This window comes from Adiantum capillus-veneris, chromosome 14, assembly GCF_014529385.1.
Source record: "Adiantum capillus-veneris isolate H3 chromosome 14, ASM1452938v2, whole genome shotgun sequence".
NCBI classification, from domain to species: Eukaryota; Viridiplantae; Streptophyta; class Polypodiopsida; order Polypodiales; family Pteridaceae; genus Adiantum; species Adiantum capillus-veneris.
The window spans coordinates 140,466,478-140,493,380 of record NC_140944.1 but is presented as its reverse complement, the minus strand read 5'-3'; the positions used below and the strand labels follow the sequence as shown (position 1 = coordinate 140,493,380).

General features: G+C 41.7%; 1 protein-coding gene, 1 long non-coding RNA gene and 1 pseudogene across 4 annotated transcripts in view; 1 reads left to right on the top strand and 2 right to left on the bottom strand.

Moving 5' to 3' along the window:
* LOC147443248 (cysteine-rich receptor-like protein kinase 29) overlaps positions 1-26,903 on the bottom strand; it is a 43,516-nt gene that overhangs the window by 12,486 nt on the left and 4,127 nt on the right. The gene's annotated exons all lie outside the window — the stretch shown is intronic.
* Positions 324-6,328, bottom strand: LOC147443250 (uncharacterized). Of its 2 annotated transcripts, none has more exons than XR_015190241.1 (3): positions 4,887-6,328; positions 4,658-4,791; positions 324-4,407 (listed from the first exon to the last, which is right to left on the bottom strand). It is a non-coding gene; the product is annotated as an uncharacterized LOC147443250 (long non-coding RNA). The 2 variants fall into 2 exon arrangements; XR_015190242.1 differs by lacking the exon at positions 324-4,407 and adding an exon at positions 4,415-4,599.
* On the top strand, positions 13,158-15,113 carry LOC147443249 (uncharacterized; annotated as a pseudogene).

Sequence of the window (26,903 nt, the reverse complement as noted above, 5' to 3'; positions counted from 1 at the left end):
TATCAAGTTATGGATGCAATATAAAAAAGGGTTCGATTTTATTTTTGTAAGATGGAACATTGAATGATTGAGTTGAGAATGCGGATGTTTTTCTCTCCTCCAAGTAAAAAAGGATCAGAGAGAGAGTGTGTGTGTGTGTGTGTGTGTGTGAGAGAGAGAGAGAGAGGGGGGGGGAGGGAGGGAGGAAGAGGGAGACAAAGAGAGAAGTACAAGGCAGAGAGAGCTGAAAGGGAAAGAGTAAGAGAGAGATAGAGAGTGAGAGGGAGGGGGAGAGGCGAGTTAAGAGGATGGAAAGGGGGGAGAGAGAGAGAGAGAGAGAGAGAGAGAGAGAGAGAGAGAGAGAGAGAGAGAGAGATTGGAGAGAGCAAGAGAAGGAGAGTGGGAGAGGGGAATAATAGGTAGACAAAGGGAGACGGAGAGGAATAGAGGGTGGAGAGAGAGAGAGAGAGAGAGAGAGAGAGAGACAGTGGTAGGGGATATTGAGGAAGGCAAGAGAAGATGGAGAGAGAGTGATTGGAGGAAAGTAGGGCGGCTAGAGGACATGGAGGGAGAGAGTGGACTAGAGGGAGGATGTTGAAAGAGGAGGCTGAGGAGGAGGAGGAAGGGAAGAGGAGGAAGCACATGGGCGGCGAGAGAAGGAAGGGGAGGTGGGAAAGGTGGCCCTCAAAAAAAAAAAAAAAAAAGCTCGCTCTAAAGCTCGCTCGAAGACCTAACTTCTAAGAAAGCCCCATCAATATCGGAGAGCATAGTAAAAGATCCTTTCTTAGCACTAGGAAATGGCTTGTCAGCTGCTGGAGGAGGTGTAGGCATTGGGGAGGAAAGGGTTGTACCTGCTGAAAGATTGAGGCCGAGGGCTGCCCTTTGAGCTCGTGTGAGGACACGAGCTGCAACTTGTCTTGAGAGGCAATCATATGGGCAGAAAGTGGTGGCTTGGGGTTGGTACTAACTGCTATCAAATTGATCTTGGGAAAGGTGAATTCAGGTTGGCTCTGACTTGGGCTCGCAGAGGTAGAGGCGCGTTGTTTTGGACAATCCTTAGTGTAGTGATCCTGAGCCTCAGGGCAAAGTTGGCACAGAGGAGAGCCTTCTGGCAGAGGGCATTTGCTCTGATAATGCCCATACTCTCCACATCTGTATCATAAAATGGGCCGATTGGAGGGACGGAACGGCGGACGAGGTGGTTGTTGCATGGAGTTTGAGGGTGACGTGTAGAAGCTCTGAGGGGTTGAGGGAGCATTAGCATGATAAAAATTGGGAGATGCGAAGTTGTGCATACCTTGCATAGGAGGTGTTGATGACCATAGGGTGAAACCATGTTGGATGTAGGTGTCAACCCTTGTTGAAGGTTGGGGGTGAGGCTCTGTTGTAGTTGCCGCATTCCCTTCAGATAATAGCACTCTTTGTCATCATGGCCAGGCTTCTCGCAGAAATGGCAGTAAGCTCGAAGTGGGCAGTCCTGAGAAGAAGCCCTGGAGATCGACATGAGCTACACCATACCATAGCCTTAGTCTCCTGCTGAGACCTGAGCTCTTCTAGCTCTCTTTTAAGTTAATCATAAGCCTCTGAGCTCTTCTAGCTCTCTTTTAAGTTGATCATAAGCCTCTTGATTTGGGGGCTTCTCCTGTCTAAGAGAGAAGGATCTCTCTTCTTGAAGGGCCCACTGTAACTTTAGGGCTTCCAGTTCCCAGCGTAAAGAAGTCAAGGGGTCTGATGGACTGTCCACGAGTACAGGGGCAGTTTCTACCTGAGGAGAGTCAGTGAACAGCTTCCTAGCTCCCTCTATTCTAGTAGCAGTAGCAACAAAGTCCTCCAGACTGGCTTCAGGACGGAGACTTTCTCTAAGCTTTTGTTGAGAAGTCTTAGGCAGAGCCTTCTCTACCCACTTCTTCACCATAAATTCTCCTGGTTGCTGAGGCAGCTTGGCGACCAGGGACTTTGTTCTGGTCATGAGCTCGGAAAATGTCTCCTTGGGCTGGAGCAACAGGTTGGCCAACTCATCTAGAATCTTTTCTTGATAATCCCCAGGTCGGAAAGCTTCACAGAACTACTGTCTTAACATAGTCCAAGTAGCAAAGTGGTTTTCAGCAAACTGACTGTACCATTTATCTGCAAGACCATCCAAGGTGGACGGAAAGAGCACAAGGTAGGCGTCTTCTCTATTGAGGCCACGACCTCTGCAAAGAGAAACAAACCTCCGAGCATGGTCATCAGCATCCTCTGTGGAGAGACCCTTGAAGGTAGGGAACTTGATGTTCACCTTGGCCAGAACACTAGTGAGCTCCTCCATGGCCTCTTGCTCCTGAGCCTGTTGCTCACTAGCTTGCTGTAACAAAATGGGGGAGAGCCTTACCGGAGAAGGTGACCTGGAGGAGGATGCAGAACCGGTTGAAGGAATGGAGGGAGCTGTATGTGTAGGTATGGGTGATGGTGTTAATATACTTCTACTGGGTACCAAAGGTTGGCGTCGTCTGTGGTAGTACTTCTGGGGGCTCAATAGTGCGCTTTGACGCTCTAATGATCGCCTTGTATGTGTCATGCAGTAACCACCACCCCAACCAAGCTTTGGGTAAGAAGAACTTCACGTGGTTGAACAGTGGACTAGACTCTACTAGACTAGGCGAGTGACTAGACCAACTGGCCTGGACCAAGACGAGAAGGACTAGACGAGGGACGAGGAGGACTAGACCAAGACGAGGACTGGGTGGACCAGGGCGAGAGAGGACTGGACCAGCAAGGTGAGAGACTAGACCAGCTAGATTAAGCTGTCTAGGGTGAAACTGGACCAGACCAGCACAAGCGAGACGAAGAAAAACCAGCTAGCTGCTTCACTTGTACTCAACAGAGAGTGAGACTTCAATTGAGGTCCCACCGTGATCGCCAAAATGAGAGCACCTGTAGCGCGGATAATGTGTCGTGCTCTCTACAGTGTGGATGCCCCTCAGTGCAATGTGCGTGACAATCTCACTCAAACAAATGGAAACTCTCTCAAACAGAATGAAACACAGAAACAATGGATAACAACAGAGACACAACAGTGGACCAGAACATGTGGACTCGACTAGCTCAAAGAACCATGTACAGACTCTGGCGTGGCAGCACACTAAGCTCCAGCCCAGGACTCATAGGTACAAATGGGGGTGTCGAGGCTCAGATGTGCAGGGATGGTGAAGCAGTGCTCTATGCAAGACTCGCTGCTCTCGACGACGATGTTGGACCAAAGGTGAAGCCCATGATGATAATGACCCAACGGCTCATAAATGTCAGCCACCTAAGCCAATCTCCAAAGTGAGTGGTGGTGGTGACCTGGCCATGATGTCCACTAGACCACCGTCCGTATCCGGCCACGTGTCACTGCCCAGCCCAGCCCACAGAGTCCGACTAGTGTGAACCAAGCCAAACCAACCGTACTAACTGAGTGTCCTGTGAAAGTGACATTGTAGCCTGCTACACCCCCTCAGAAATGGGTTGATCCAGGAGCTTAGCAGCTTGAGACGAGATAGTCTCCTTCCTCTTTAGAGCTGTCTGAGCTCTAGCTTCCTGAATAGCCCTATTTCTCTTAGGGGGATCAGAGAATATGTTGGAGAAGAACTTATGGGCAATTTTTATATTTTTTGCATGAGAGCTAGCTAGGACACCAGTATCATCTTTCACAAAGGGAATAATCTCTTTAGCCTTTTTCTTTTTGAGTAAGGTAAACATATTTTTTGAAGGTCTGTCCAGCTTTCCAGCCCAAAATTCTCTAGTATAGACAAGGGTACCACTAGCTTCTAGGAGCTCTTCCTGCCTAAGACTTTCTCTCAAGTTTAGAAGTTCAGAAGTAGGAGGATCTGAGTAATTGAGCTTTCCTTCAAGTTGAAGAATTTGGACAGCAATCATCATTATCCTCTTAGCCGTGGTCGCTTTAGCTATTTTTTTATAAGAGAGAAGAAGCTGCTGAATTTTCTTGACAGATTTTTCCCATGCAGAAAAAGCAGAAATGCCAGGACCAAAGTCAGAGCAAAAAATGCATTGGATTTTATCTCTTATATATTTCAATTTAAGCAGTGATTGGTCTAAATGGACCCAACCAGCTCTATAGCTACTGTCTGCTCTATTAAAATCAAAAAGCACTTGTTTGTGATCAGAGGGTAGAAAATAAGAATCTGACTTACATTCTACATGCCAATGTTCCTGAAGCAAATTGACCGGCATGTAAACTATGTCTAACCTTGCAAGCCTATAGCATGAAGCAAGCCTATAGCATGAACCACTCATACTTGTTGCTCCAAGTGCACCCACAATTTTTTGATGCATCCAACAAGTCAAGCTTGTTGATCATGTCATCCCAACCCTCTCTTTCTTTTCCAAATAGGCATTGGCCTTTTTGCATCCATCTGTCTTTTACAGTTTCTACCATGTTAAAGTCACCTAGCAGTACAACAGGGTTAGAAATCTCTTGCCAATTGGCTCACCTGTCAAGATACAGAGTTTGATTAACAAGAGTGTAGGTAAAAGGAGCTTTGAGAGAAATTGCAACCCAATTGTTCCTTTCAGAATATTTCACCTCTGAGATTTACTCTGCATATTTCTGTACTAGTCCAATTGCAACCCCACCTTTTCCTGCAGAATGATCAATTGAAAACCCTACATGCTTAGAGCTGAGTTTTTTTAGATTTACCTCCAAAGGTCTGTTGGAAGACTTAAGCTCTTGAAGGCAAATGAAATCAGAGACTAGGCTAAGGTCCAATAGCCATTTTTTTGTTGCCAAAGCTCTAACAAGATCCGTCAAGCCTTCGCAATTGAGAGAAAAACCTGTGTTTGGACATTTCATTTTTCTAGAACAAGCGTGGCAAACAGGTGTGCATGTGCGTTGGCATAAAATTAAGCCAAGCATTGTCCGAACCTACCATAGCGATGAGCGTAGCCTCCCCCTTGGACGAGAAGGATGTCCACCCACTTTTCAATGTGGATCATAAGCATGGCTTCGTACCCTTGATGCCACCACTGAGTAGCCAATGGGATAAGCCATATGGGCTTTGGGAATTTGTTGTTACACAAGCTATAGATTTGTGTTTTGTTGAGGGCTATCTTGTTATAATGGCATTATGTTGGAAACATCTGTGTACATTATGGGTGGCTGTCTGAATGCACCCTTACTCTCATATGTGCAATACTAAATCCAAAGTTGGTGAGACTGCATCTTTTGGCCTTGTCATCATAGTGCTCTTAAGCCTACTTAGAGCATATTCGACGATGAATGATTGTGGCTATGGCTGATCTTATCCTTTTTCACGTATGAGTACCCTAGTTATCGTTTGTTTTGTAGTGGTTTTCTTGGGTTATATTTTCTTGATTTAAACCTAATCTCCGTAATCTTTCTTTGATTCCTATAGTGTAGTTTCCCTTTAACTAATTTGTTTGCTCAAATCCATTGTTAACGTGCAATTGTTGGATTCAAAATCCTCTCCTATGAAAGTAGGATCTTGTTAAAGTTTCTCTAACCTCGTAGTTTTCTCATGTCGATATTTTGTTGCTATGTGTACCTTTGGGTTTTTAGCTCTTTCCATGGCCATATAGGCTCATGTAGGCATTGTATATAATATCCCAAACTTAACCTATTTTTCCTTGAGCCCTTCGTGGTCATACTATATATTTCTCCTCCATTTCCTTATTTTTACCTATTTTATCCATGTCGTGGGGCTTGAGGAGTGGGTCAAGGGCAGCTTGATGGTCATACTATCTATTTCTTCCTCCATTTCCTTAATTTTTCCTATTTTATTCATGTGGTGGGGCTTGAGGAGTGGGTCAAAGGAAGCTTGGATATGGCCCTATATAGGGAGTAGGGGGTACCACTCTTGGATATTGCAATTCAGCCCAATAGGGGGTGCCCTCATGGGACAACCCCTACGGTGCAGATTGACCCAGTTGGTAGGCAAATAAGAGGTCTCTTCCTAGCTGGCATTTCCCCCTAGCATTTTTTTTGGGCAGCAAGAGCAATCATTCGTGATCCATCTTGGGTGTAGTTTTCTCATCAAGGAAACCTTTCAAAGTCTTTGAGTGATCATGCAGTGACACAGTTTCTCATATGAGAAGTAGGCTATGCAGTGGAGAGATCCATTGACATGTAGAGAGCAGTCTCCTTTCGTGTTGGCCTTGGGTCATGTCTCTGTCCCTCTAGATTTGTTCGCTTGCAAGGAGGAGATGCACCAAATATATGCTTACAAAGCCCTGTGAGATGCACCAAATATATGCTTACAAAGCCCTGTGGAATCCATTTCTGTAGAAAAGGACATGCCACTTGTGAGTGGAGAGTTTTAGATAGCACACCCTATTTACGACAAGTATATGTTATTTTTGACCCCCCTTCTTACAATCATAAGAGTTGTAGTGGAAAAATTTATTATACCCCTACCTTCTATGTAAAGTTTCATTAGTTGTTTGAAAATACACTATAACTAAATCTGTCGTATAGAAAAATCCTTTTCATGTTTTTTTAGCCCTAGTTTATGTCAATATATCTTGATGGGATCCTCCTTATTTTTAAGCCTCAAACAACCCTAACATCATAAGGAAGGCCAAGAATCAAGATGTATTCATTAGGTAATCCTCGATGGTAGCATGTGACTACATATAAACTTGAGGTGATTTAAGTGGAAAGGGTCTATGTCTTGTAATATCAAAGACTAACCTCAATAGACATCATATGAGAATTACAAACATTGTGCTAGCAATGTTCACATCTGAAGTACTTATCAAACACTCTGTCTATAAAAATCAATGCAGATACACATTATTGACAAACTTTATGGAAAAAATGAATCTTCCTTTCCTTCCAATACATCTCTATCTCTTATCCTTCCCCTTTCCCCCTCCTCCCTTTAGTGAGACTTATATCCTACCCTCCCTACCTATAAGTTTAGAAGGAGAAATTATTGAAAGCCTACCCATAACTTACACGCTTATCTAGCCTTTTGAAATTACCCCCTCCCCTACACTTACGTGGTATGATAATTTTTCCATGGTTGATCCCTTAGGTATAGAGCATGCCAGAGTTGGTACCCATGTGTAGGTCGAGTCAATGGTCTTGTGAGTAGGAGCCGATAACAATAGCAATAACAATTGTGTGTACCATGGGTCTGTTCATCAAGGGCATGTTAGATCTCAGCCAATTTATGCCAAACCACCCTTGATCACTTGTATATGTAGTTTTTATGGTAACAAATCCCCCATGAAAGGGATCCAGTGAGCGAGAGCTGGCACATAGAGTATAGGGAAGTGCCATGCCTTGAGGACATGATCAATCCACAAAGGGGAGTAAGCCCAAAGCTTTGCGGAAAGCTTTGAACTTCTCACAAGACAATGCCTTTGTGAAAAGGTCTGTAAGGTTGTTCACTGTTGGCACATAAGCCAAGCTGATCTCTCCTATTTGAGCCTCTCCCTGACATAGTGGTAATGCACCTCAATGTGCTTTGTGCGAGCATGAAAAATTGGGTTTGTTGCAACTACCAATGGGCTCTGATTGACAATGTAGATAGTGTTGGCAGTGTCCTATCCAACACCCAAATAATTCATAAGGCGTTGAGCTATACACACTCAATCGTAGCTATGAAGACTGCCCTATACTCAGCCTCACAACTGGAAGTGTCCACACTAGGTTGCTTCTTGCTCACCCATGATATGCATGAGCTACCAAGCATGAAAGAAAAACCACTTGTGGATACTCGTGTGTCAAAACAACTAGCCCAATCTGAGTTCAAAAAAGCATGTAAATCTGGCGGCAATGATCCCCCTTGGGATAAAAAAAGCCAAGATGTAAAGTGTCACTCAAGAAGCAAAAAATCCTCTTGGCAGCCTGCTAATGCTTAGACCCTTGGCTATGCATAAATCTACTGACATGTGAGACTTCAAACTGAATATCCAGTCTTGTGTTGCATACATAAATAAGGCATCCAGCAAGATCACTATCATCATGAAGACTCAATTTCAAACTTGTTTCCATGGAAGTGGCAATAGGTTTGCAATCCTCAAGTCCAAACTTACATAGCAATGTCTCTATGTAAGTGTTCTGACACAATGTAATACCATCATTACATTGCTTAAACTGTATACCCAAGTAATGATGCAACAGTCCCAAATCTTTCATCTTGAAAGTAGCATTCAAATCAGCCTTAAATTCAACACTATGTCTCTCATTTGGTCCAGTGATCAACAAATCATCAACATAGGGAACGACAATGAGAAGTGCATCACCCTCATGCTTACATACAATGTGCTTTCTGTTGGACTGTTACGAAAGCCTCGTTTAACCAAATGAGTGTCAGCTTTCTCATACCAAGCATGAGGATATTTCTTCAACCCATACAAAGCTTTCTTACATATGAACACTTTATCCTCTTGTCCTTTCTTGACAAAACCACGAGGCTATGTTACATAAATTTTCTCAAATATGTCACCATTCAAGAAAGTAGTAACAATGTCTGTTGACTAATGTACATCCCAAAAAACATGAGCTGCCAATACACATAGAAAATGCACAGTAGTCATAGGACAAGTGGGAGAAAAATTCTCTTCATAATCTATGCCTTTTTGTTGTGCATAACCTTTTGCAACAAGTTGAGCCTTATAGCGATCAATCTCACCATCTGGCTTGCATTTCAACTTGTAAACCCACTTCGTATCAATGGCCTTAAATCACATAAAGTCCATGTATCATTTTCTATAAGTGCATCATATTCTAATTGCATGGCAGCCATCCAATTTTCTGAATTATGTGCTTCATCAAAAGACAAAGGTTCATCAACATCATGTAAGCTAGACATAGCCAAAGCATTACAATCTAATGCATAAGATGCATAGTGAGAACCTGAACGAGTATGACTAGACAAAGGTGCATCCAATTTACTGTCACGTAAAGTATGTACCAGCCATTTAGGCATACCTCTAGACTGCTAACTCTCAACCCTTTCCTCATCAAGTACATCATGTATATATACATCAATAATAGGCTGATCTGTAACATTTTCAGAAACCCCCATAGGCTGTACATTTGCCTCATTGGAATTTACATTCGAACTTCCACCACTGAAAAGAGGCAACAAAGTGTCATAAATGTCCTGTGAGCTTACATTATTGTCTCTAGTACATGATAGCAAGGGCTGAACAGAATCTTCCATAAATACAACATCCCGTGAGACCAAGATACACTTTGTTTGCGGATGATACAACCTGTAACCTTTGCTTTCAGCACTATAACCAACAAAAATACATTTGACAGCCTTATCATTTAATTTTATGCACTACGTTTGTGGCAACAAAGCATATGCAAAACAACCAAAAACTCGCATGTCCTCAATAGAAGGCTTTCTATTGTGCCATGCTTAATATGGAGTCATAGACTGCTAAGGTTTTGTAGGACACATGTTAAGTACATAAGTGGCACACATGATGGTCCAAGCCAAAACTAATGCAAAAAAGCTTGACTTTTGACCATACATCGTGCCATTTCTATAACTGACCTATTTTTCCTCTCAGCAACACCATTTTGATGAGACGTATGATGCACTGTACATTGGTGTTTTATCCCACGACTAGCCAGAAATGCATTAAATGCATGAGACATATACTCTCATGCATTAAATGCATGAGACATATACTCTCATGAGACATATACTCTCATGCATTAAATGCATGAGACATATACTCTCCCCCTCGATCGGAATGGAGAGTGCCCATAGTATATTTTGAGACATTTTTAGCCATAGCTAGAAATTGTTTGACGCACAAAAACACTTAGGACTTCGCCTTAACCGGATATACCCATGCATGCTTGGAGTAATCATCAATGAAAATCACAAAGTAAAGGTAATTGCCCGAGGACAAAGTTTGCATGGGTCCACAAACATCACTATGCACAAGGTGCAACTTGCATGTAGCCCTAACTGAACCATCCTTTGGAAACTTCAAACGCTGCATCTTACCCAAAATACAACCTTCACAAACATGTTTGATAAGTGTTTCAAGAAACGGCAAAGAAGCAACCATATAAGATTTTTGCAAACGTAGCAAACTAACAAAATTTAAATGCCCAAAATGTGCATGCTGAAGTTTTGCATCTGAAATAGCCTTAGAATCTACAACTGCATTTGCAAAATTCTACCCACACTTGTCATATAAAGTGAGCTTATACAGGCCACAGCATAAAATGCCAGATGCAACAATTTCATCACCGAAATTGAGATCATGTATTGTAAATATGTCATCCACAAATTTGACTACAAGACCAAGTCTAGCAAGTGCAGATACAGACAAAAGACTCCTCTTGATCCCAGGTACATACAATGCATCAACAAGTGTGAAAGAACTACCATTTGTAGTCATAAGCACAATCTTTTCAACTCCCTTGATTGGATAAGAGGTATTGTTGGCACAAGTGACTGAATTCCCATGAGGGACATCCTTGAGAGAGGTAAACAAGTCACAGTGAGAGGTAATGTGCTTTGTAGCACCACTATCAAAGTACCACACTTGAGCATCTACAACAATTGACAAACATGCATCATGGATAGAAGGATCATAAGTGCACTCTACACTAAAAGCCCGTTCAACATCAACATCAGCATCATAGTCTCCTTTCACAGAAGTATCAACAATAGCTACATTTGTAGTGGTACCAGCATTAGTAGTGGAACCAGGCTCTTTTTTCTTAGCCTCTTTGGCCTTCAACTTAGGACACTGTATGATCAAATGATCATAAGCTTTACAATAATAGCAATGCATCTTATTTTTGCCCTTATCACCAGAATTTCCAAACGAATTGCTGCCAACAGAAGCATTAGGAACAAGCGATTTACCACTCGCAGAAGAACCATGAGAAGTGGCTACATTGTTGTTACCACCTTTCCTTGAGCAGCAATAAGGTCTGTTCAACTACATGCTATCTAGTCTTGTTTTTTTTGTAATATGACTCTTGCAACAACAATGTGTATAATGCATCAAACTTGATAACTTCAAAATTTCCTTGGGTCATAAGTCTCCAAGTACTAGGAAAAGTCTCGTAAGAATCTGGCAAGACATCAAGAATAGTCTGCACAAGGGAATTGTCTAAAATGACTTCACCTAAAAAAATAAGTTGCTCATTGATATCCTTGGCACAAGCAAGGAAAGTGTCCATATCATCTTCCTTATGCATAATCTTTGACTCCAACTCTTTACGTAGCAATGCAATTTTTGCCTCATTGCGACTTGCATAAAGACCAGCTAGAATATCCCAAGCATGTTTTGCAGATTTTGATGAACGAACGTAAAGAGTAATAGTACGCTTCATAGACAACACAATCAATGCATGAGCCTGTGCATCTTTTATATCCCAACGAGTTTGCTTAGGCGTAGGCAAAACAGCTCTGGCAACAACAACCCTGCCACCAAAACCTGCAACATCCTCGACATCACCTACATCCTCAGCACCAGGACGTACATCAATGCCCTGCACAATATTCCAAATTCCCTTTGACACAAGGTCATGTAGCATCATGTAAGCCCACAAAGGGTAAGTGTCTCCACCAACCTATTCTCACCAGCAAACATCTTGAAAACATATGTATTGTTGTCAACCATGACGAATGTTGCACCTGATGTGAAAACTACCCGAAAAGAGGAGAAATAGAGTGGGAACAACACGTGCTATATAGCACAAACCGTAAAAGACTGTACGGAACCTATTATGCAAAAAATGGCACTGACAAAAAATTTGCACAAAATGACAAAATAGCCTATGCAGTACTGCCTGTAGTGGAAACAGAGGCCGAAATGAGCCCAAATAAAAAATTTGAGTAGACGTGTACCGGAGTTGCTGGCGACTTAGCCTGGAAGGACATAACCTACTCCGATACCAATTGTTGGAATTAGGGTTGCAGGAAAATACACACAGCCTACAGAAGACGAAGGAAGCTTAAGGCACACAACAGAGAGTGTATTAGTGTGCAATGGAAAGATAAGATAGTCCTAGAGTGATGGGCGTATATACAATGCACGGGGAGAAAAACCTTCTAGTGAGGAAAAAAATGCCCCGACGGTCCTAAGTGTGCGCATCACTACCGCATGTATATAATAGCAACCTTGAGTATTAATGTTATGTTGTCTATCAGATATTGATTGCACAATTGAGTGGGCATATTGTTTTCAGCATAAGTGGTGCGGACAAAGTTTTTGACAAAGAATCTATGAAAGCAAGTTACAATAGTGGGAGATTATATGCTCTTTCAAGTTTGGTATATTGTATTGGATTAGCCTTACACGTTTGATCTTGACATATGCCAAGGAGTGGTGGACATATGGTTTGATCTCAAGGAGTTTGCTTGAGTGGCCAGGTCCTACAAGACCTTCACGGCTTCTTTGGTAAACATGACCCTCAATTGATGACCTTTTGTTTCTTTGCAGTTTGAGTTTACCGACGGTGTAATCCTCTTTTGGGTCTTGTGTTTTATATTTTGATATTCAATTACAAAGAAGGAAAGTTTAATACAAGTTATCTTAGATTTATTTTTGGCGATACATGTTCTCTTTCCTTAGATTGAGCGGAAAGGAAGGCTTTCTATCTTTAGAGAAGGCCTCCTTGGCTTTAGCTCTAGAGCTTCCAGTGATAATGATTACTCTGTTTTGACATGGCATTTGAGTCTGTGCTTATCTCAACGCATTCTTTTGAGGATTCTTCTCTTTCAAAGGGGACTCCTAAGCTATTAGCTTCAATTGACTTTTGATGTCCCATTAAGTGGAGTGCCATGCTTGGACTCTTCTCATCCTTGATTTCCTTGGCCGCTTCTTTGTAGCTCTTCGATGGTGTGTTTTTTAGCTTGCAGTGCAGTTAGTATCATGTGGATATTTTCTCGATCCATTTTGGTGGTTGCATGGTCTTTCGGATTTGTCGTGTGACGGTTGCTCTTCCAAATCTAAGCACGAGCTCCTATGTTTGGACTTCCACATTGACCATAAGTGCCATTGTCCTCCCTCGTACAGGTTGTAGCCTACGGGCAGTTATTGTGCGACTAGCCCTACCACTGCATAGGAGTCGAGATGCGTACATAATAGGCGCTCGTTGTAGCTGCAGGGCAAGCTTCCAGGGTGCAAGGTGAAGGCGGTTGGCAGGCAGCGCTTGAAGGTTCTCTCTCTCTCTCTCTCTCTCTCTCTCTCTCTCTCACACACACACACACACACACACACACAGCATTCACTATCGCTGAAGCAGGCCGGAGCATGAAAAAAGCAGGGCTGGTGCGGCAGGGCTTTTCTGTGTTGCAGACTTTTTTGACATGTAGCTTTAATTCCCAAGTTTTGACAAAAACTTTAAAATGGGCATAGGTTAATTTGTAGGGCATACTGTAATTTATATTTCGTAAAGAGCACGGTTTGTGAGCCAGAGAGATTATGTGCAAAAGAGGGATTATGTGCAAAAAAGGCAGCAAAAAAGCCAGGTCATAGAACATTTGGCGCTAATGTTTTTAAACAAATGTATCCATTGTTTGCTTTTCTTAGAGGGAGCAAGCATACGCTATCGAGTTTCCATTGCTTTGTGGCAATGGCCTCGTTGAAGAATAGTGCGACAGGCGCGGTCAATAAGTCATGCGAAAAAGGCTTCCCCGTTAAGAAAAGGGGGCGTCCGCAATGGAGTCAAAGAAGCCCAAAAAGGTAATGGAGTCGAGTGTCACAATCTCCGTGCGAGGGGAGGTTTTAGATGTACGGCTACTTTCACGCGTGGATGAATTCTTGCAGAAGGAAACATTAGCGAGAATGTGCACTGTGGAAAGAGGAGGCAGTGTGTTCCATCTGCATTTTCAAATGGTGATTCGTATGTTGTCGTCGTCTCTTATTGTCATCAACAAGAAGTTGAAGTCATACTTGGGTTGGGCCAAGGAAGGTCCGCCAAGTGCGAACATCCTGTGCAGAGCTCTTAAGCAAAAAAATATGCATACCTTCCAGGGGATGGTAGGCTACTGCATGAAGGACGAAGGGGAGGCGCACTTTCAGAAGCTGACACACAATGTCACTGTTGATGATATCAATAAGGATGTAGATTTATACACCCTTTACGGTGTAGACGACCTGAAGAACGGATATGTTTAACACAGAACAATATTTTCGACCGCGCCGCAATGTATTGGAAGTTCAAAATGCGGCACCCTCTAGGGAACGATTTCTTGTCCACCTTGCACATCATGGTGCAGAGCTGAAAATACTACCCTTCATCGTCGTGGATCGTTCCTTACCAAGGCCGAGGAATGTACGTGAAAATGATCAGAGCGATGTGGCACTGCATGGCTTTTCCTTCAACCGTAACTTACCAGGACATAGTGAGCATTTTTGTGACCAATGACTTGTGCGCCAATGCACAACCAAGAATTGATTGGTTTATGTCCCAATGGGATGCTATAGAAAGGTTAGCATCAGATTATTTTGCTTTGTTTCCATGCGTTCATTGCTTTAGGTACTTGTCACTGTCTATGAATAGCAAGGAGCTTACCGATATGACCGCCTTTTAAGCGACCAATGTCGACGATCCAAAAGCCAATGTTATCATCATTGATGACATTGACGATGACGATGAGGGCCCACAGATAGACGATGATCTCTTGCCTCTCGTGCATTGTACAGAGGCAATGCTTGTTGCATCTTGAAAATTTTCAATTTATGACTTTCTTTTTCTTGAATCTCATTTTTTTGGCATTGGAGTCTAATTTGCTGGGTTCTTTCTTGTTTATGCAGATTTTAATGGAGGAGGGTCATTTGAATGTTGTTGAGGCCACTGACACACAAGACACATTGGAGAGAGTAGAGGAAGGCCTTGTCGAAAGATTATAGGAAATCCTGCTCCAGATTTGGACTGAGGTCCATGGCCATGATAATGGCTCCCTTAAGTCCTTCATAAAAGAGTCTGTAGAGTCAATAAAAAATGCAGTTCAAGATTGTTAAATAAATGTAGTGGATATCCACGTAGCTCAACTAGAGGAGCAAATAATGTCATTACGCAAGGAGGTTTCATCTTTAAAAGTGCAATTGAATAAATTGAATATACTTGTAATAAAACTCAACAATGTAATCGGACGTTTCCATTCATGAATTTAATCTGGCTGCTCTTCATTTTCTCTCGATGTCTCTTTATTTCTTGCAATTGTCGTTTGTGTTTACTGTCATTATACGTCAATTTCAATATATGCGTCACGAGTTTCTCCGAGTTGTTGTTTATTACATCCTCCAAGATTTCTTAGCATCTTGAAATAAATGAATTTATTTTGAAGTCTACCAGTATGTAGAAGTAATATGTTGGGGTATAAAGCCCAATGTGGTCGCCCAGGTAAGTGGGCAGGTCGCCAGGTATGTACACATATTCTTTTGTAAAAACCTAATAAGAACTCACTATGCTCTACACATTACAGTAAAGCGAGTTCACCATATTGTCGTACTCTTCTTCTCGCACTCTCTCTCGCGTCGTACTTCCGCTCGTATTCCTTCAACTGGTATCAGAGCTCAGATCGAGGCTCGAGGCAACACTTGCAGGTAGCCAGAGTCACGCGCTAAGATTGGAGTGAGATTCGACAGGCGAAGACACGGCCCCAAATCCTGTGTGCAAGCTCGAAGGGCTTGGTGTTCTCAGAATTTCATTCTGAGGTCATCTCGGCCACCGTTCGGCTCCGACAAAGTTCTGCGCGGGCCATTTTCGACTACGTGGTCTCGACGGGTGCAAATTTGACTCTGCAAATTTGGGGTTTTCGGCCTACGACTGCAGGTGTTGAGGATATCGACACTCCCAGAGTGTTGATTTGTGGCTGTCTACACATCGAAGGACGGCTCACAGTTCTTGGAGGCGTGTCACATATGACACGGGCGCATCTACACATAGACTGTAGGCGACATCCACTAGTTCATCAGGTAGCTTGTGTTTGCTGCTTGATATTCCAGATTTCATCCTGACATTGCAGGTACTTCCACATGGGATGTATTGTCAGAGATGATGTATGTCTGTTGAGGGTTTGCTGGCTGTGAGTCACGCAGCAAACAACCGCCGCAGCGGTTACAACATACAGTGGAAAATTTGTGGATGTATGACTTTGTGGGAAGTCTATGTACTGTCAGATTTACTGCAGCCTTTCTTGAGGGTCGAGTGAGGTTTTATTGAGCTAGGGGATTCTTGAATGTTCAGATCCTTTCGGTGATACAGGTCTTGGAGCGATCCCTCGAGCACCCTTAGATAGGCAGCTAGGATGTATTGACTGTGAGTTAGACAGTTGGGATTGCATCTTTGCTTTACTGCTGTTGAGGCATTGTCGCAGTCTATGCTTACAGGACAGTGACAGGACAGTACAGGTGCAGGACAGGTTTACCCACAGCTTACAGTGTTAGAGAGACAGTGGTTTTTTGAGCTATTTTTGGTCTGTTTTTAAGTACACCAGAGCCATTTTACAAAGGAGACTGCCGAAATTTCTGCAGAATTTGAAGCTTTCTTGGTTCATTTGACAGGTTGATATTGGTTCAAAGGTCAGTTTACAGGGGAAACTCTATCGAATTTTTTCCAGGAAAGTAAACTACTGTGAAGCGTAGCTATGGCTGGATCACAGGACAGTGCTCTTTACAATATCAAGAAGCTGGATGGAACCAATTTCCCATTGTGGAAGAAGCAGATTTGGCACATGTTGGTACAAAAGAAGCAGATAAAACCTATAAAGCTCAAGGGGATAAAATCAGAAGATATGTACGAAGATGAATGGAGCGAAATGGATGAATTGACACTTTCTACCATTATGTTGACTTTGGCAGAAAGCGTTTACTTCAATGTAGCAGCCGAGATGTCGACTTATCAAGCATGGTTAAAGCTGAGTGATCTTTATGAGAAGCAGAGTGCAGCTTCACAGGTATACTGGCTTAAGAAGCTTGTTGACTTGAAGATGAAAGAAGGGACACCTATGTCCAATCATCTGAATGAATTCAACACCATCTACAGTCAGTTGTCAGCTCAAGGTGTCAAGTTTGATGAACCTGTTAGAGCTATGTTCCTGTTGATCACATTGCCGGAAAGTTGGGACACTTTTCGCACAGCTTTGAGTAATTCTGCACCTCCAGATGGTTTGAACATAGCAGGTGTAGAAGGCAGTCTGCTTACTGAAGAAACCAACAGAAAGACAATGGACAAAGGCAAAGGAACAGCCTTTGTTATAGAAATGATATTTTATGATTTATTGTAGCTGACAGGTGGAAAAGACTAGACCGAGCTTGGCCTATGCAAATGTATTTGTATATCATGTACATTTTATTATTCAAGTGCTCTTTTATGAGCTTTGGCCAATTATGACCGGCCGGCCAGTTTGTACTCAATTTGACCATTCAAGAAATCTATAAATGAAATACGTGCAAGAGGGAAATGGTCACTCTTGCATGAGGGGAGATTGCACCCAGTGTCCATCTCAATCTTCTCTCCTCTCCTCTCTTCTCTCTCGCAGTGCCGGCGTAACACTCCGCTCTAGGAGGTGCGTCTACACGTGCTCTTCTACTCTCCTGCTCTATCTCTCTCTCTGTTCGCGTATGTCGTTGATTATGTGCGTGTGCGACGATTCAGGTATACCGATTTATCGTTTTATGGTATGTATTGTGTTATCATAAGTATTATATAGGGCCATCGCGCATCCGTTTGTAGCAGTGGTATCAGAGCTTTGGCTACATTCTTGGGGTTGCAACAATCATAACTATCAAGATTATCATGATCAAAGATAAGCCTTGCTCTGTTAACCTTTATTCTCTTTTTAAATGTATTTTAAGATTTTGCATAAATTATTATCAATCCCATAAGATTTCCATCGTGTTTGAATTGTGTAGAACTTGTAAATTCTATAATCAAACATATAACAGATTATATAGATCTTACTCTGTGTACAAGGATAATAGAGAAGAGAGAAACTTACGTAATCTACGTGACTTAGAATAATCTCAAATATGGGCTTGACTTAAATCGTAGGAATAACAAGGGCAATTTTATGAAAGAGATGAAACTGGAGTTTCAGAAGAAGGAGAAGAGTGTGCTCCTCATAGGAAGCACCCTCCGGAGATAAGGAAAGGGGAAATGAGCTTAGCTTCAAAAAACGATTTCGATTCACCTATATATGACATATGGCTTTCGAGATTGAAGAAGATGAGGGAATATTAGACGGGAAGAGGTAGCGATCGGTATTTAGATCTTTCGATAGCAAGAGTCACAGGGCACGCTGTCAATAGTGATCACCACCATGTTACCCTGCAACGTGATAGTACCACAACGCCATTGGTCCGAGGATAGCAACGCCACAGTAACTGCAAACTTGGAGGGCTGATCACCTTGTGGCTGCAGCATCGATAACAGCTAGGAGCACAAACCAGGACTAGTGCCACCAAAAGCAGAGGTGCTCGATAAAACTCTTACAACAAGTGAAGATCACCAAAATAATGGTGACGGCAGCATGAATGGCTGGGGAAATTTGTGATGCATGCAAAACTGCGATCACCCAACTCTCTCTCTTTGGTCGAATAGCGACCACAATATTTTTTTTTTAAAACGCAGCCTTGTATCTCTCTATGTCTCTCGTAGAACATATGGCCGCCATTGCACCTCTCCCTCTGGCACCATTCAACACGGAATCTTCTCTCTTTCGACCAGTCATCCGAGCGTCCCCCTACCTCTCATTGGGTGCATGCTGTCTAGTAGAACAAACTCCCTCTTCATCTGTCTCTAAGTCGCCGTCACTCACTCTCTCTCCTTTACAACCCCCACCCTGGTTATGCACTCCGCCATCCACTCTCCCCAACCATCGCATGGCAATCAACCGCTCGTGATAACAAATAAATAATGGCCTTCTAATTTTGTGGCCCCACCTACATGACCTCCGGTCGTCATTTCACTACCATCGTCTGCACGCATGGTGCCATCAACTTTGAGAGCCGCAAAGCATCACCAACATCTCTCTCTCAATCTCTCACTCACTCTCTCTCTCTCTCTCTCTCTCTCTCTCTCTCTCTCTCTCTCTCTCTCTCTCTCTCTCTCTCTCTCGTGCTGACTGCAGTTTAACTGTTCCTCTTTCTCGTCATCAACCACCCCCCCTCTCGTCGTCATTGGCGGCCAACGCCCGCAACCGACTCCTAGTTTGTTTTTGCATGCAACTGGTGTTGCTCACACCATGCATAACCTGCAGGGCCGACCTTGGCCACACAACCAAATCTCCTCACACTCCTCACGTTCGACTTTGCATGCAACTACTGGCAGGTCTACAGCTCTCTCTGTCTGTAGTATGCATGACACGTACCCCCACCGTCCTACGACGAGTGGCCAACCAACTCCCACACCCATGGACCTCGGCACGTTCACTTCTGCTGATGTTGGGCTGCAGCTCTAATCCATGAGCAGGCCACTGAGCATGCCACCATGCACTCAACTCCCCTCGTTTCCATACATGCCTTACACCCACACTAATCACCTTTACTACGGCCTCACCTGCAGTCCCACACCCCCGCCACCTCATGTTGCAGATGAGCTGCAATTATCTTTTAACACACACCCTCGTAAGCAGACTTTCTCTCTTTTTCTCACCTCCATTGCAGCCACGGTAATGCTCTCTCTCTCTCTCTCTCTCTCTCTCTCTCTCTCTCTCTCTTTCTAACGCTCGTGTACCCACACACCCAATCCCTCACAGACTTCCTCTCCCCTTCACAGTCTGAATACCTACGTACAGAGGTGGAAGTATTGAAGCTCTGTGTGTGTGTGTGTGTGTGTGTGTGTGTGTGTGTGTGTGTGTGTGTGTGTGTGTGTGTGTGTGCCCCACTACAACTATGTGCAGCAACGGACATTGACGAAGCTTTGGAGCAATCGCTGCACTACTTTCTCAGCAGACAAACATTGACGATGCTCATGCGCTCAAGAGTGCGAGAGAGTTGATCCAACTCTGGCTCGCAAAGGCCTCCATGGGTCGCCCTGCTCGCCGTCTACTTTTCATCGTCGTGTCATTGCTCTCGGCTGGGTTGCCAAGCTCGACGACCTCAGCTAAACATAGTTTTTCTTTTCTTTTTCTTAAACCTTCATCTCCACTGCCAAAGGCCGGTTCACCCGCTTGTGTAATTCGCCATACAAATTTTGTGATAAACTTCTAAATTTATTGCTCAATATACAATTGAGGTGAACTATGGTAAGCTTGGCGTGGTAAGCTTGGCGGCAATGTGCTCTCCCCTCATGGGGCATTTAACCAGATCAAAGGTATGAAGGTGGACATGGTGGCGATATATGATGCCCATCTTTAAATTCTTGAAGAGCTTGCGAACACCGGCATCAAGGTCTTTGTGATGCTACCATTGGCTCATAATTTTGTCGTCCCCAACAGATCGTCATTCTCCTCAAATATTAAGATGCGCACTTTGCTAGTAGGCAATGAGATCATTTCTGCAGCAAATGAAACATGGCCTTATCTTGTCCCTACTATGATCACCTTACATGAAGCTATTCAAAAGCACACACTCAGCAAGGTAAATGTGAGCACCCTTTGTCCATGGATTTATTCAAAGGGACTCTGTCTCCTCCCTCGAGATCCTCTTTTTCATACTAATTTAATAGATGATTAAATAAATTAATTAATTAAAAAAACATATATATATCTGGTGAAAAATAATCATAATAATAATAATAAATATATTAAAAAATGTAGCCAAGTTAGGTTCCTGCAATTATGCACCGACTGTTTATAGATTGCATCCGCTCAAGGCTCGAGGGTTGCCGTGACACAATTCTTTAGATTCTTTATATATATATATATATATATATATATATATATATATATATATATATATATATATATATATATATATATATATATATATATATATATATATATATATATATATATATATATATATACATTTAGATATATATATATATATATATATACATTTAGCACCCGTTGCATTGATTTCAATGAGGTCCTAATGGATGAGAGCAATGTGAATGGGTCATTGTCTGTGTCTAGCTTGGTGCAAACATGCTAGCTCTGCTAAGCATATCAGCAACAATAGGCATCATCTTCACTTGCGTAACCTACTTTATGATATCTTGATTCTTGCTTGCTTTTAAAACGTCTCATTGGCATGGACATCATGATATTGAACCTTCAGAGAGGATACCAAAAAAAATAAAAATAAAAAATCAAAATGACCATTTCTTTGCCAAAGACTGAGGTTTAAAGTGAACATAAATGAAATATTAAATGTTGGGTCAAACTTTTAGCATTTGTTTCTGACATCATTGTTAGCTCACGCATCAATGGCAACATTTACTTATTGTTTTGCTTCGGATTTGTAACACGTGATGCAAAATATTTTATTGTTATTTGCTTGTTTTTGCTCAAGTCTACCTATTTAGGACACCAACTTCACATCATTTTATCATTAATAGCCTATAAAATGTTAATGTCTTGAGTGTGCACTTCGATTATTATTTAATTTGTTATTGTCTTTGAGAAACATGTTTGTAAAACTAAGCCCAATGCTCTTAGAGAACCTCCAGACATTCTCACAACTCTATAGCCCAACAACTCTATGCTTTTGACTGCTCCTAACATTCTTACATTGAGTGTGGCCTCACTTTATCTGAAGACCGATATCCATTGGTCATCCCAATCTTGAAAACCACCCTGTCAATTTAGATCACACCTCCCTTATCCACTCATTTATACTTCAAGTTGTCTACTTTCATTCTCTTTTCTTGGCAAAAAAAACTTTGCATCAAATTTTTCCTTCATGATGTTTCAAATGTTAATGCATTTAATCTGCAATTATTAACGTCTTCTTAAATTGAACAAGCAAATGTTTTTAGTGCTTTGTTTTTTTTAGAAAATGCAGATACATCTAACTATAATGGTCTCATATCAAAATCCAGGTACGACACTCCGTAATGCATTCTGATAATATCCCTCTTGAAACATTATTACAATGCCAGTGCAACTTTCTATTATTTGTGCTTATTTTCCCCACACACACTGGTATATATATTTTCAAAAACGGTATACCCTCTTTGTATGTACATAAAATACATTCCTCTTTTCATATTTCATTTCTCCACAGTGTGTTTTAAGCTGCATACTCAAACACTACTAAGGTCATGACTTCTATTGGTATTGAAAGGGAATTTTTACTGAGCTAACTTGTCTATAAGCTATGCACCTACTCATGCAAGCTAAGGTGCTTTGGGATACTAGAAAAATTGTTTGTAAGTTTGTCACATAAGCATACTCAAATTTTATGTCAAACATGTAGTAGATATTTTGTCTTTTATGCCTTATCTACTCCATTGGTCATAAGCACACAGATCCGCTGATTTAGGCAGTGTGTAAATGCTCATCTTGGTGTAGACTCGCCGATTTAGGCAACACCAGTTATCTGTGCAGATCTGTCGATTTAGGCAGCGCACTGAAAAAATTACAGATTCACAAGAGAAAATGCAGATTTGCCGATTTAAGCAGCATTAGTGCAGATTCGTCGATGTGGCAGCACGTCTTATTGGTGTAGATTCGTCGATTTAGGCAACACCAATCACGAAATCATGTTGCAGTGGCTGGCCACCACTGCCAACTGGTATGATTTTGTTACCCGAGTATACAAAATGAAGAATATTTGGATTTGGATTTACAATGGGTATATGTTTGCGGATGGTTGGATTTGGATTTGGATTTGGAATTGGTATATGATGATTTTCTGTCGCAACAGTATTTATGAAAGTGAACTAGAGATTGATGAGAATTGATTTATACAATGATGAGTATGACCAATGATATCCTGATTCATCAGGGTATGACATATACTGCTTATTCTAGTGATATGGGACACTAGAATAGGTAGTATGTGGATGACGGCAGGCATAAACTAATGTTGTTTAGTTTCATAAATTTTTCTTTATTACGTGATGTTTTTAACACAACATACTAATCACTGTTTTTGACAAATATTGTTTGCACATTTTTATATTCGCAACTGAGGACAGTTGCTTTCCAACGGAGAGGTATGTTATAGAAATGATATTTTATGATTTATTGCAGCTGACAGGTGGAAAAGACTAGACCGAGCTTGGCCTATGCAAATGTATTTGTATATCATGTACATTTTATTATTCAAGTGCTCTTTTATGAGCTTTGGCCAATTATGACCGGCCGGCCAGTTTGTACTCAATTTGACCATTCAAGAAATCTATAAATGAAATACGTGCAAGAGGGAAATGGTCACTCTTGCACGGTGGGAGATTGCACCCAGTGTCCGTCTCAATCTTCTCTCCTCTCCTCTCTTCTCTCTCGCCGTGCCGGCGTAGCACTCCGCTCTAGGAGGTGCGTCTGCATGTGCTCTTCTACTCTCTCCTGCTCTATGTCTGTCTCTGTTCGCGTATGTCGTTGATTATGTGCGTGTGCAACGATTCAAGTATACCGATTTATCATTTTATGGTATGTATTGTGTTATCATGAGTATTTTGTAGAGCCATCACGCATCCGTTTATAGCAGCCTTAGCACTAGAATGGTAACCTAACAGGACATAAAAGTGTCCTTTCAGGGTTTTAGGAAAAAATTCCAAAACCATAGTAGATCCACTCATTTTGAAAAATCCTTTCATGAGCTTATAGTTCAATAACTACTACATATGGAAAAAATGAGAAACTTGTAAATTTTCTCATCCCTTGGTTACTTCAAGCCTCCAAAGTTGATGGACCAGTGCATTTTGCCCAAAACTGCAATTTCTTATAGTTGATTGCATATAAATAAGAGTGGAGATTTTTTTAGGACATGAGATAAAATGCCCCGTTAACTTCAATGGGTTGGTGACCAAAACATATTGTTGCTTTTACCTCACTAATTGTTTTTTGGGCAAAAAAAAAGGTACAAAAAAGTTATATTTTTGCAATTATGCGGACCTATCATAAAAGTTTCTATAGTCACGCTCAATACAAATACTATATACATGTTTTCTTAATTCCCTTTGGGCCTCTGGATTCAAAAGGAGCCATGGAGCATGTGAAAAGGATAATGGATCTCTTACAATTGGAACCTTGGGAGCAATGATAAAGTGCTAAATACAGTAAACATGAAAAAACTGGGTTTAGCATTATGACCTCTAAAAACCCATAGAAACTACTCAATATCTAGCCAAGTTTGTAGTCTATGATTAGATATGGTTACTACCTACAAAATACACACAATTGGCCTAAGAAACTAGCAATATTGAGAAAGTTATACTTGCTACTCTAAAATGTATCGTATTCTTCAGCAATCAAAAAAATCAACCATCATCATATACTATGCTATAAAGCATATTAGGTCCCCCAAAACTCAAGGAAGATTATCTTTATGTTATACATTACACTTACACAATCAAAATTGAATTTGGATATCAAGAAAGCCACCAAAAAAATCATAAAAGTGCTAATTTTGGCAAAAAAATAGGATTATGCAATTCTTGTAAATTGGTCATAACTTTCAATTTTAACACTTAGCTCTCCCTACAAGCATCAAAACATGTTGAGAACTATGAAGGCCTAACCTCTAGCCATCTAAACCTCACAAACATGAAGTTTAGAGTGGTATAGTTGCCAAAAATTGAAAAAAAGCCAAAAACAGGACCCGTTTTTTCACACAGTTTAGGTTCAAAAATGTTGTGCAAGAGTAAGGTTAATGGTGAGATCGATACTCAAAACAAAATGCTAAGTTCTTTTCAACTCATAAGGCAAATTTGTGGATATATAGCACCTAGAAATTCATTTTCATACTCTTCAAATAATTCAAGCAAAATGGTCACTTAACAGGACACAAAAGTGTCCAAGGACATAAAAGTGTCCTGTTACCATTCTAGTGTTAGTTTTCAGGGGAAGGACCAAAGAAAAGTACAAAGGTGGAAAGAGGAATCAGTCTCGTAGCAAATCCCGCAGTGCTAAAGGCAAGAGTGACATAGAATGCTACCATTGTGGCAAGAAGGGTCACATGAAAAGAGACTGCAAAGAATGGAAAGCAGAAAAAGGCAAAGAGAAAGCAGAAGACTATCGTGAGAAGAACAAGTCCTCAGTGAAGATTCAAGAAATAAATGTGACAAACACTGTTGCAGAGGATGACAGTCTAGAATCAGGAGACATCTACTTCTTGAAGAATACAATGGACTCAGCTCTTCTTACAACATCTGATGGAAATGCACTGAGTGACTGGATTATAGACTCAGGGGCATCACTTCATGTGTCTCCAAACAAGGAGTGGTTTACCTCTTATGTGACCACTAAAGATCATGTTCGGCTAGGCAATGGGCAGACATGTGAGATCTTAGGTGTTGGAGATGTTCAATTGAAGTTTCAGAATGGCTCTTCTTTCACGCTGAAGAATGTGAGACATGTTCTCGCAATTACAAAGAGCTTGATCAGCACATGTTTACTTGATGATGCTGGCTACGTCACCACTTTTGGACAGAATATGTGGAAGATATCCAAGGGTTTTATGATAGTAGCACATGGAGTAAAGTCTCGAGGACTTTACATGATTTATGTATCAAATGTCTCTAAAAATGTAATCAATGTAACCGAGCAGCCGAACGTTTCTTTGTGGCATAGCAGGTTAGGACATATGTCCAAGAAGGGAATGGAAATCTTGTCTCGTTCTGGTTATTTGCATGGCTTGTCATTTAATGATTTTGAATTCTGTGAACATTGTATGTATGGTAAGCAAACACAGCAGCCACATAAGCATAGAAGTAGTAGAAGAGATACACAATTGGCACTTGTTCATAGTGATTTGTGTGGACCTATGCCTAACCTATCTCTAGGGGGAGCTTCTTACTTTATGACATTTATAGATGATTACTCGAGGAAAGTATGGGATTACTTTCTCAAGCACAAGAATGAAGCATTTAGTGTTTTCAAAACGTTTGTGACACTTGTAAAGAATCAGAGTGGCAAGAAGCTTAAATGCTTACGCACTGACAATGGTGGAGAGTATGTTTCAAAGGCCTTTCAGGACTTTTGTGAGTCAAAAGGTATAAAACGTGAACTTACTGCTCCTTACAATCCTCCTCAAAATGGTGTTGCTGAGAGGATGAATAGGACCATACAAGAGAAGGTCAGAAGTATGTTGTCTAATGCACAACTGCCAAATGGGTTTTGGGTTGAAGCTGTATCAACAGTTGTTCATCTTATAAATAGATCTCCTAGCAAGGTTTTGCAGAAGGATGCAGTGCCAGAGATGGTATGGTCAGGCAAAATGCCCTCATACAAGCATCTTAGAGTCTTTGGCTGTGAGGCATATACTCACGTTCCAAAGGAATTTAGGAACAAACTTGAGCCAAAGAGTAGAAAGTGCATCTTTCTAGGCTATGGTAATTCTGGTGAGATGGGGTACAAACTTTGGGATCCCGAATCCAGAAAGGTTCTCCGCAACAATGATGTTCACTTTAATGAATCCAAATATCATTCTAAACCAGAGAGGTTTGAGGAGATCAAAAGAGTTGTCTCCCAAGAAGATGGACCTGCACGTGCAAGACAAAATGTCAGGGCTCAAGAGGAGCAAGGACAGGATAGATTGGAACCACAGGTTGTGGCTGAGCCTGAGCCACCTATTTTGCGTAGATCTGGACGTATCACGTGACCTCCTGATCGGTTTGTTCCATCTATGAACTATGTCATGTTGACTGATTGCAATGAGCCTTCATGTTACAAGGAAGTAGTGCAAATGAAGGACTCCGGGAATTGGCAATTGGCCGTGCAGTCAGAGATGACAGCTCTGCATAAAAACCACACATGGAAGCTAGTTAAATTACCACAGGGCAAAAAGGCTCTACCTTGTAAATGGGTTTACAGGTATAAGATCACAGCTCATGATAGTCAGCCAAAGTACAAAGCAAGGCTTGTTGCCAAGGG